A 10698-nucleotide genomic window follows, 5' to 3' on the forward strand; every position below is an offset into this window, starting at 1 on the left:
AGTAATGAACACATGGTGGTCAGCAATCTCCACCCATAGGGAAAGGGTGCCATCACCAACTCGGCAAGAAAACATAGCCATGGCATGGGCGTAAAAAAATTATGCCCCACAGAGGTGACATTAGAAACTCTAGTAGTATGCTTAGACTCATTAGCAATTATAATAAGTAGTATATACATTCGTAGTTTCAAATAGCATGTTGGATAGAGAGCACCCATTCTTGAGTGAGTACATAGGCTCGGCTCTTTTTTTAATTTGTTGAGTATGATGCTGCTCCAACCTATCCATGGTGATGTTCCAATATGTAGCTCTGCATCAAGGAAAATCTACAACTATCTCAATAAGGAAAAATTAATAAATTATCATACATGTAAATCTAGATGAAGAGCTTACCAAACAAGCAACATCAGATTACTACACCTCTATACTTGAGCACTTTCTGGAGTCTAAAAATCCAATGTACATTACAAGTTAACAAAAAGCCAGTACCACTTGCATGCACGTGTATACTTGTAAGAGCACCACATGTTGAAGGTATCCATCAACTAGATTTAGAAAGCCTATTTAATTTTCATTATGTGCAAACCCAAAGTGCACACTTCCAATAGAAAGTGCCTTGCTTATATAAAAAAATCAATCAACATGATCAAATTGAATTCTTTAAACTTCCACACAATGACACCAACAAAAAAGCTTGTTTTAAAAGCTTATTATACAAAACAAAAATATTTCCTAATAGAAGTTAAATCAAAGATGCATTCAAAGTTTGCTTCAACCATATTATCTTCATTGCTTTCTTCTACTTTTGAGCTAGATGTTGCTCCCACCTTGAACCCTTGATTTGTCAAATATCTTATTTGATGCACTTGACCTTCCAATATATGGGTTCTCATGAAATTAGAAAGACACGAATAAGCACATTGCTTGCCAATGACTCCCAATCCATAAGGAGATTCACATTCATGGCACCATACTTGAGCCAAGGGTGCACCATTAAGATCTTTTGTGGCAAGCTCAAACATATCATCTCTTGGTGGGTTTCACTCCCTCAACTTCTTGCAAGTCTTCTCACATTAGTTTAGCCAACTTTCAAGAGTAGACTTTGAAATCAATGTGCTCTTGAGCATGCTTTTAACATGCTTTAGGTTGTCACTTGACTTGTGCAAATTGTGATCACCTTCATGGCTTGCATTGAAGTTAGTGTCCTCGAGAGTATCCTTCAAGCCTTCACACGTGTTTTTTAGGCCTGCCCTCATCCCCAACCTTATGTACCATGCTTGAATCTCTCTTTATACCAATAAACTTGACATTTTCTACATGCCAACATTCTTCTTGTACTAGGTTTAGGGTGCAACATTCATCCTCATCATCTTCATCTTCAATTATGAATTTAAAGGGACCAGATATAAGCTCATCTTGTGTAATCTCTTGTCATATTTCACTATATGTGGAATCAACCATAACTCTGATATAATCCAAAATTTTATGTTAGTCGTGTTCACAAACAATCCATGTGTATTCTTTGAAAACCTGTGTTTCCGCACAGAAAACCTAGCAAAGAATGATTAAAGGCTAAGAAATATGTTATTGAAAGCCCTTGATGACTAGGAAGAGAAGGACAAAAGCACTCAACTACACTTTGGTGTTGAGTCTTGCATCAAAGGTAGTAACACTTGGGGCACATTTCTTCACCCAAAACTGAGAGTTTGAAGCTATTCTATCCTTCACCACGCACGTGTCCCATAGTCTATGCAGTAGCATCAAGTTCTTTTCTACCCTACATGTAGCATTTTTTGTGATAATTGCTTGTTTATGATCAAAGGTGTTCTGCTTCTCATAGTCCAACATGCTTACCACTAGGTTTGCAATTGAAAACAACAAGTCCTCCAAAGTGATTGTAAGAGAGGGGGATTTAATAATGGGGAAATACTAGCTACATTGGTTTGTATATAAGCTGTTAGGGACTTGATTTTTGGACCATCAGATTATAATACAAGTCTCCTTTCATCCTCACCTCTCTCTCCAAGTTTTCATGGCTTCTTCCTCTCTCTTTTTGTCTTTCTCTCTCCTTTTCTAGTCTTTCTCTCCCCTTTTCACTCTCTTTCTCTCTCCTCCTACACTCTTTCTCTCTCTTCTACACACACACACACACTCTCTCCTTTTCTCTCTCCTATCATCTTCTTGAAAAGCGGTATCAGATCTCTAGTTCTGATCCATTTAGTTACCTTACATGCTCAGTTACCATCCTTTTCAATTTTAAAAATCCAAGAAGCTTCAGGTACACAAGGACATGCACTAAAATGGAGGAGCATTGAAGGACCCAAAGGTCAAGGACCAAGAGGATAGCAGTCAAGAGCATTAATGGGGTCCTTGGATCAAGCTTAGAGGCTAGAAGACCAGATTTAGCAACTCCTTACTAACTATGAGGTATTTTCTTATTCTTGGAGCTTTATCTCAAGCTTCCATGGAGGCCATTTAGTGCAAAAGTTGTTCCTGATGAAAAGTCTCATAGGAGAGCTAGTAGCAAACACAATGTACAGATAAAGCCTCAGAAAGCCCTAAGTGAAGAGGCAGAGCTTGCATTCGCAGCTTCCTAGATTGAACCCAGCTTTGTGCGTAAATCCGTAAGCTCTCTAAGATACTACTCTGCAATGGATACAGTAGATATTCCATGAGAGCTTCTCTTCCCCAAACTTTTTGCAGTGTCTCTATCTCCTTTTAAAGGGACCCGACTTTTGCTTTAGCAACCTGTCTTCGAGATGTTTCCTGATCTAAGGTTGATTCCTATGCTACTATGCGACCACGCATATCTCGGAGTTCAGATGCCATTGAGGCCTTACTGTCCTGGAGGCTCCCATAGGTCTTGAAGAAGATGAAGATGAGTTTGAAGACAGGAGATCAACCATTGACAATCTCTCAACACCCTTTAGAGAAAAGGGGTGTATTCAGAAATCCAATGCTTTTCTAAATAAAGTGGATTTTAGCAAAGTAGATGAAGCTGCTTTGGATAGATATTGGCAACATTTTAATCTCACTGAAATCTACCCCAATCCATCAAGAGAATAGCTCATTGATGCAATCAAAAGACACTTCATGTCTTAGCAAAATTGGATGAGTTGAAGGTCATTAATAGTTTATGCAAGTTGCAAAGCGCCTACTGAAGACAATACGAATGCTGCATGTTTGGCTATTGATGTTAGAGAGGATCTTGCTCCTCGTCCTAGGCATGTGTTTCCTTATATTATTGGCCAACCATATCATTGTAGCATGAAGCACTCCCTGCAGTTACAACTGGGGGTGATTGTTGCAAAACCTGGACCACTGGTAGGAAAACTACCAGAGCTTGAAGGCACCATTGCATGAGGGGCCTTACCAACATATGTGCCTAGTTTAAACTAAGGAGGTTATTTCACTGATCCAATAGGAGGATACTGTGCAATCACCTTTCACAAATAATTACAGTGGTACAAATTGATGAAACTCAATGCTATAGATAACCATTGCAAGTGTGAGGGGATGGATATGGTGGTGTCCTTAACTCCATAGTTGGTGATTCTGAATGAATGCACAACCCAATCTAAATAATGTTTATGTTCAGATTTCCTTAGAGGCAAACCCTCTCTCAGAGCAGCCTCATCAATTTGAATAACATGAATTCCAATAGCTTCTAGGTCCTCCACTTCATCCTTGATAGCCAAAGAAATTTGATAGCAAATTGCAGATCTTGGCTGGTCATTTCTCATAAAAGACCAATTCAAAATTGTGATAGGCCTAGTTAACATTCCTTTCATTGGTCAAATGGTCAGACTTTGTGCATACTTTGGCCAAAAGATAGTCATTGCATTTGGATGGCTCACATCACCATAAATGATAGGTGGTTTGATATAATGAGAACCATACGACTGATCCAAGCCATTTTTAGTGAAAGCAAACCCTTTAAGCTACTCCCCAAAGTACTCAACCATATCGTTTCGCTTAGGCTCTCCATGCATGAGAACATCTATACCAAGTTCTTCTTATAGCTTGCAAACTTTGGCAAACTCAACCTCAGAAGAGAAGAAAGTTTCCAAGCAAGCGGCCAAGGTCTTGCTTTTGCTGATGACATCCTGGAGCTTGCTACTAGTGTTGTCTTCATGTTCAAAAGTGGAATACAGGATGAAGAGATGGAATCCACAAAGTCTGAATAGTTCAGATATGCCAATAACAAACATCAAGAATCCCAAAGCAGGTACATAGTATCTGTTTGTGAACCATGAATTCATTGGAGTGGGCAACCACTACCTCCTATTGCTTGCCTTCTTCCATTATGCACTTTGTGAAATGCATGAATGACTGAGCACACTTCAAAATTATTTCCTGTTGGCTGAGAATTTAACTCCTGACCCATAACTGTGCTTGGTTTTGATTCTTGATCATTAAGACAAAAATTGTAAGAAAGGGTACGTGATGTAATCAGTGAGTCACTGAATTCGAGAGGTAACCCCTTTCCCCATCCCATTTTCCTTATTGATCATGCATATCATGAAAGGCCCAATCCTCAATTTGTAAATGCACATCATGCTGGTTACTTAATAATAAATGTTTGCCATGTATATTTCGAGTGAGGAAAAGCTCGATGCTAGACGAGGTGGCAAGACAAAAGAGGGGTGACCCCCCTTGCCATCAAAGACCTTGAAGGGGTGCACAACCCCGATTTGGGGGTAACTTTTCTCACCTCCTGTTAATCTGGATCCCAAAGTTGCTTGTAGGTGCATGTACCCTCTTAAATATCCAAGATATTGACTTGGCACTGATGTAGATGTATTTGCTGATGTATGGATGCATTATTGGTTGCAAATGTATGGAAAGTACTACTGAGGATGTATTTGCAAATATGAGAATACATATGCAGTCAATGGTAGTGAATACGATGCTTGGAATGTATGGGAGATGCCTATGCATGGGGAAATCATGCTAAGAGATATTGATGACATGATCAATTCTAGAATAAGGTTGCAAGCAATGAATTTCATGACTGGGCAATGTATTATGCCATGTGGGATGACCCTTTAGTCATGCATTGACAAGTTGATCCATTGCAACCCCTTTCTTGACCCCCACAGCGTGCTGTAAGCAATTTGCTTACTTTTACAGAAGTATACCTACTCTTAGAAACTGAGATGCAAGACTTAAAGAGTGCCCAAAAGTCCTACCAAGGGATTTGATCAATTTGGGATCTCTATTTGGACTCTACAAGATACTTACAGGTCAAAATAGGCCTGCTACAGGTGTAGACAGGGTGTTGGATTGCACAGTACAACAGTACTTTTCCTATTACACAATTTTTTGTATAAAATTTGGGAGTGCATGGTTATGATCAGTTCAAAGAGGGCATCCTTGGCTCTAACTTGAATAAAAAAGTAGGTCAATCGAAGCTTCCTAGCTCCAGTTATGGGAAAAATAGTGCAGGGGTATAATGGGACTGCACCTAACCATTGCACAGAATAGGGAAAAACCAAGGCCAATGAAGATGTTCAGCAAAAAATAAGGGATACACACGCCTCGAGGGACAAAACTAACCTTGAGGTGGATGATTAAGATTACTCTCGTAACATAGCGAGCCTTAGTGCACTCACTAACACCCTCAGTTTGCATGAGACAGGGCAAGCTGAGAGGCTTAGAGAATTGATGGAAGGCATTGGTCAAATGAAGACCACTATGGACACCCTTGCTACCCATCTCACTAAGTGAATGCAATTCCAAATCAAAAGGAAGGAAAATGAGGATAGGTTGGGTATGCATGCTGAAAGAGTGACTGGCCCATCAGTGAATGCAATAAATATGAACTCCCAATGTTTTTTTCGGAGAGTGGGCATCCCTAACAACGCTTTTGAATAGGGAGAGCCTTCACATAGGCAAGAGGAGCCCATGAACAATGCAATAAGGAGTAATTTCTAGCCTTCGCAAGGGCCCATGTCATCTATGCGAGTTCAGCCATCTTCTGGTAGGAATTACTCTAATAATGGATCTTTTTTGGCAGCCACATGGATTAGCCTCAGTTTGGATATATGGGACAACCACCTAATCATGAAAGAGAGCTGAGAGAAGATTATCTTCTCAAAATTCAATGGTCAATCGTCATCTCCAGCTGAACTCAAAGAGTGGCTCTTCAAGCTTGAGGATTATTTTGACATCTTGCCTCGTAGTGATGACCAAAAGATCCATTTTGCAACCATCCACTTGGAAGGGTTTACACATACATGGTGGAGGTACATTGAAAGAGAGAATTAGCACAAGTAGACTCATGGGAAGCATTCAAGGTACTCATGGTGCAAGTATTTGTCTCGCTCATGGAGAAAGAAAAGCTTGCTCGCCAATGGTATGGCCTTGAACAGCGTGGTCTTGTTGTTAGAGAATACACAAATCAGTTCCTCAACCTTACCATGTATGTTGAGTCGATTAGTGATGATGCCAAGTTACACAAGTATGTGTATGGATTGGATCCCCAACTCTCGGCTAATGTTTCAGCTTAAAATCCATCAGATTTTTTCAAAGCTATTAAGTTGGCTGAGAGGTTCTCCCATAAGTACTGCTGGGATGCTTCATTTCAACATGGATAGCAAAGAGGGACGTCTTAGCTAGTGTTTGGGCAGCTAAGAGGACTTATGCAGTCACATTTTGGGCAGCAAAGAGGAGCTATAAGGCCCAGACAATTTGGGGCAAGTTATGGTGGTGGTAATGTGCCATTCAACAGTCCTAAGATCCCAACATACCCCAATTTTAATGCCTCAACACCACAAAGTAATTTAAGGACAACAATCAGCCCGAGAATGGATAATAAGCAAGGGGACAACAAGAATAAAAATGCTTCAGCCTTTGGCAGTCCAAAGTCCATTCCCATGGATTTGTATAAGGAAAGAAAGGAAAAAGGGCTTTGTTTCAAGTGTGGCAAGAAGTATACAGTTGATCATGCCTCAAAATGTGCTTTTAGAAATGCTATGGCACGGGTTCACAACATGTTGATATTTGAGGATTCAGAGGAGGACCTTGAGGATGCACATGCTTTTATGATGACTGCTGAAATGAATGATGCTAATGCAGAGTTTGGTCAAAATTTCAGGACTCAGAGGAGGACCTTGAGGATGCATGTGCTTTTATGATGACTACTGAAACAGATGATGTTGATGAAGAGTTTGGCCAAGAAGAGTTCTTTAACCCTGTTGACTCTTTTCCTTTTGACCCTGGTGGTCATATATCATGAGGTATGGGTGGAAAGAATGAACCACATGCTGAAATACATGTTGCCACTGTTTATACCATATCTATGGATGCTTGGACATGATTCAAAAGCCCTAATACATTGCATATTAGGGAAAATTCATGGGAAGGATGTGTTTATACTTGTAGATAGTGGTAGCACTCATAGTTTTATTAATGGAGCAATCATGGACAGGCTGAAGTGTTTTCCCACTGATTTACAACAGCCATTGAAGGTGCAAGTTGCCAATGCGGATGAAGAAACTAGCACATAAGTATGCCTTGCTGTTCTTATTCAGCTTGCTGAAAATTTTGCACAACAAATGGGTTTAATTGCATTGGAAATGTGGCCTATAGATGTTATCTTGGGTTGTGATTGGCTAAAAACTTTGGGCACTATAACTATGGATTTTTCCCTGCTGTATATGGAGTTTCTCAATGCATGACAGCTCATTCACTTGCAAGGAATTCAAAATAACATTGAATTTCAGCTCATTACCAGCAAAGAACTCAAGAAAGAGTTCAAGAAATAGTCCCAAATCTTTCTATTGCAATTGAATAAAGAAAATTCAGATCAATCCACTAAAATAGTAAAGAATTCAGCATTGAGAGCTCTTTTAGAAGAGTACAAGGACCTCTTCCAAGTACCTACAACACTACCCCCTAATAGGGTGATTGATAATCCCATAGATCTGGAGCCTCAGTCAAAGCCTATGAACAAGCCACATTGCAGATTGTCTAGGTGTGAAAGAGAAAAAGTTGCCAAACAAGTCAATGAATTACTAGACATGGGATTTATTGAGCCTAGTTCTTCACCATATGCTTCCTCTGTGTTATTGCTAAAAAAGAAGGATGGATCTTTTAGGATGTGCATAGACTACAGGGATCTTAATAAGATCACTATGAAGAACAGGTACCCCATTCCACACATAGATGACTTGCTAGTTGAGCTCAAGGGGGCTAAGTACTTTACAAAGATAGATTTGAGGTCAAGCTATCACTAGATCCACATGAGGGTAGGGGATGAGGTCAAAACAACATTTTTGACTGATCAAGGGCTTTATCATTTCTTGGTTATGCCTTTTGGGTTAACTAATGCGCTGGCCACCTTTCAGAGCTTAATGAACAAAATACTTTAGCCCTTTCTTTTCAGATTTGTGTTGGTTTTCTTTGATGAAATCCTCATCTATAGTAGATCACTGAAGGATCACCTTTGGCATATGAGGCAGGTATTTGATGTATTGAGGCAGCATAGACTCTTTGCTAAGGAGGCAAAATATTCTTTCATGCAGATAGAAGTGGAATACTTGGGGCACATTGTTAGATTGTTAGTGAAGATGGAATCAGGGGATGATCCTAAGAAAGTGCAGTGTATAAAAGGTTGGCCCACACATGCAAATACCACTTCATTTAGAGAATTTCTTGGTCTCGCATCATTCTATCGCAGATTCATTAGGCATTATACCACTATTGCAACTCCCTTGACGGATAGGCTTAAGAAAGAGACATTTTTCTAGGATGCCACAGCTGATAAGAGCTTTAATCAGCTCAAGGAATTGCTTACCTCAACTCCCAACTTGATTTGTCCAAATTTTTCAAAAGAATTTACCATTCAGTGTGATGCCAGTGGCAAAGGCATAGGGGCTATATTGTTACAAGAGCATAGGGTTATAGTGTTTGAGAGCCGAAAACTTGCTAAAAATGAGATGACCATGAATGTATATGACCAAGAGATGTTGGCTATCCTTCATGCCATTAAGAAATGGCACCACTACTTGTATGGCTATAGATTTAGGGTCAAGAGAAATCATAGGGTCCTCAAGTATTTCCTCTCTCAGTCTAATCTTACCCCCAAACAACCTAGATGGGTAGCTACGTTGCAAAACTATGACTTTGACATTATACATACGTAGGGAAAAGACAATGTAATTGTTGATTCATTATCTAGAATGTGGGCTTGTAAAGTTTTGGCCATCATGGAACTTTGTAATGATTGGATAGAAGAGCTTTAGGAGGCCTATTTGTTAGATGCTGATTTCAACCACATTTTCCAGAAATTACAGCAAGGGCATGTGGAAGAAAACTCTCAATATCAGCTTAAGAGTGGTCTCTTATGGTTTCATGGCAGGATTGCCATCTCATACACTTCTCCATTCAATCAAAAGATCATGCAAGAGATGCATTCCTCACCTATAGTTGGTCATTTGGGCATATTTAAAACCTATGACAAGATTACTAAAAGATTTCATTGGAAGGGCCTATGGAAGGATGTAAAAGATTTTGTCTTGAGCTACGTGTCATGTTAGCAAAACAAGGAAAACACCTTAAAACCAGCTGATTTATTGCAGCCATTGCCTATGCCCAAAGGCAAATGGACACACATTACAATGGACTTTATTACTGGCCTACCGGTGACCAAAAAGGGATGGAACAACATCTATGTAGTTGTGGATAGACTCACCAAGGCAGCCCATTTCATTCCTACAAAGACCCAATATAATGCTTCTCAAGTAGCTAGCCAATTCATGGAACATGTTTTTAGATTACATGGCTTACCACAGGTTATTGTGCATGACCATGATGCTAAGTTCATGAGTAACTTTTGGCAGGAAATTTTCAGCTCTATGGGCACTCAATTAGCCCCTTCCACTACTTACCATCCACAGACCGATGGCCAGACAGAGAGGGTTAACAAGTGGCTAGAAACTTACTTGAGGCATTTCTGTTATGATGTGCAACATGCTTGGGACTCATGGCTCCATTTGGTTGAGTTTTCCTATAATAAATCTACACACTCTAGCATTGGAGTTTCACCTTTTGAGGCATTGTACGGCTATAAGATGCCCCTTTCCACAGTTATCTTCAATGATAAAATAAATCCACAAAGCAAGGGGGAGTTGGATAGAATGCATGCTTTACTTCAGCAGTGTAAAGTCAACTTGAAGAAAGCTTAGGATCAAACGAATATTTATGTTGATGAAAAAAGAAGGGATGTTGAGTTCCAAGAAGGGGATTTGGTGCTTTTGAAGGTGCCCAAGTCCAAATATGGCACTCTTAAGGATGGGTCCAGTAATAAGGTAGCTCACAGGTTCTATGGGCCATACCGAATTGTCAAAAGAGTGGGAGACTTGGCATATTGGTTGGCATTGCCCCCATCCACGAAGATTCATAATGTCTTCCATGTGAGTCAACTGAAGCCCTTCATTGGATCATCAATGGATTATGTTGAGGAGCTACCACCGATAGATGAAGAAGGCATCATTCAATACATACTCGAGCAAGTCATAGGACAAAGGGAAAAGAAGCTTCACTCTCGCTCCATCATGGAATACTTGATTAAATGGCGAGGTTTACCACTTGAAGAGGCTTCTTGGAGTCCAACTTCACTTTTGGAAGAGTTTCCATACCTATAGAAGAAGATTTGACTGAAATCTAGCTTACTATGGCCTTGTTTTCTCTCAG

Source organism: Lygodium microphyllum, chromosome 4, assembly GCF_053477565.2.
Source record: "Lygodium microphyllum isolate KBCC chromosome 4, Lygodium_microphyllum_v1.1.10, whole genome shotgun sequence".
In the NCBI taxonomy this organism is placed as follows: Eukaryota; Viridiplantae; Streptophyta; class Polypodiopsida; order Schizaeales; family Lygodiaceae; genus Lygodium; species Lygodium microphyllum.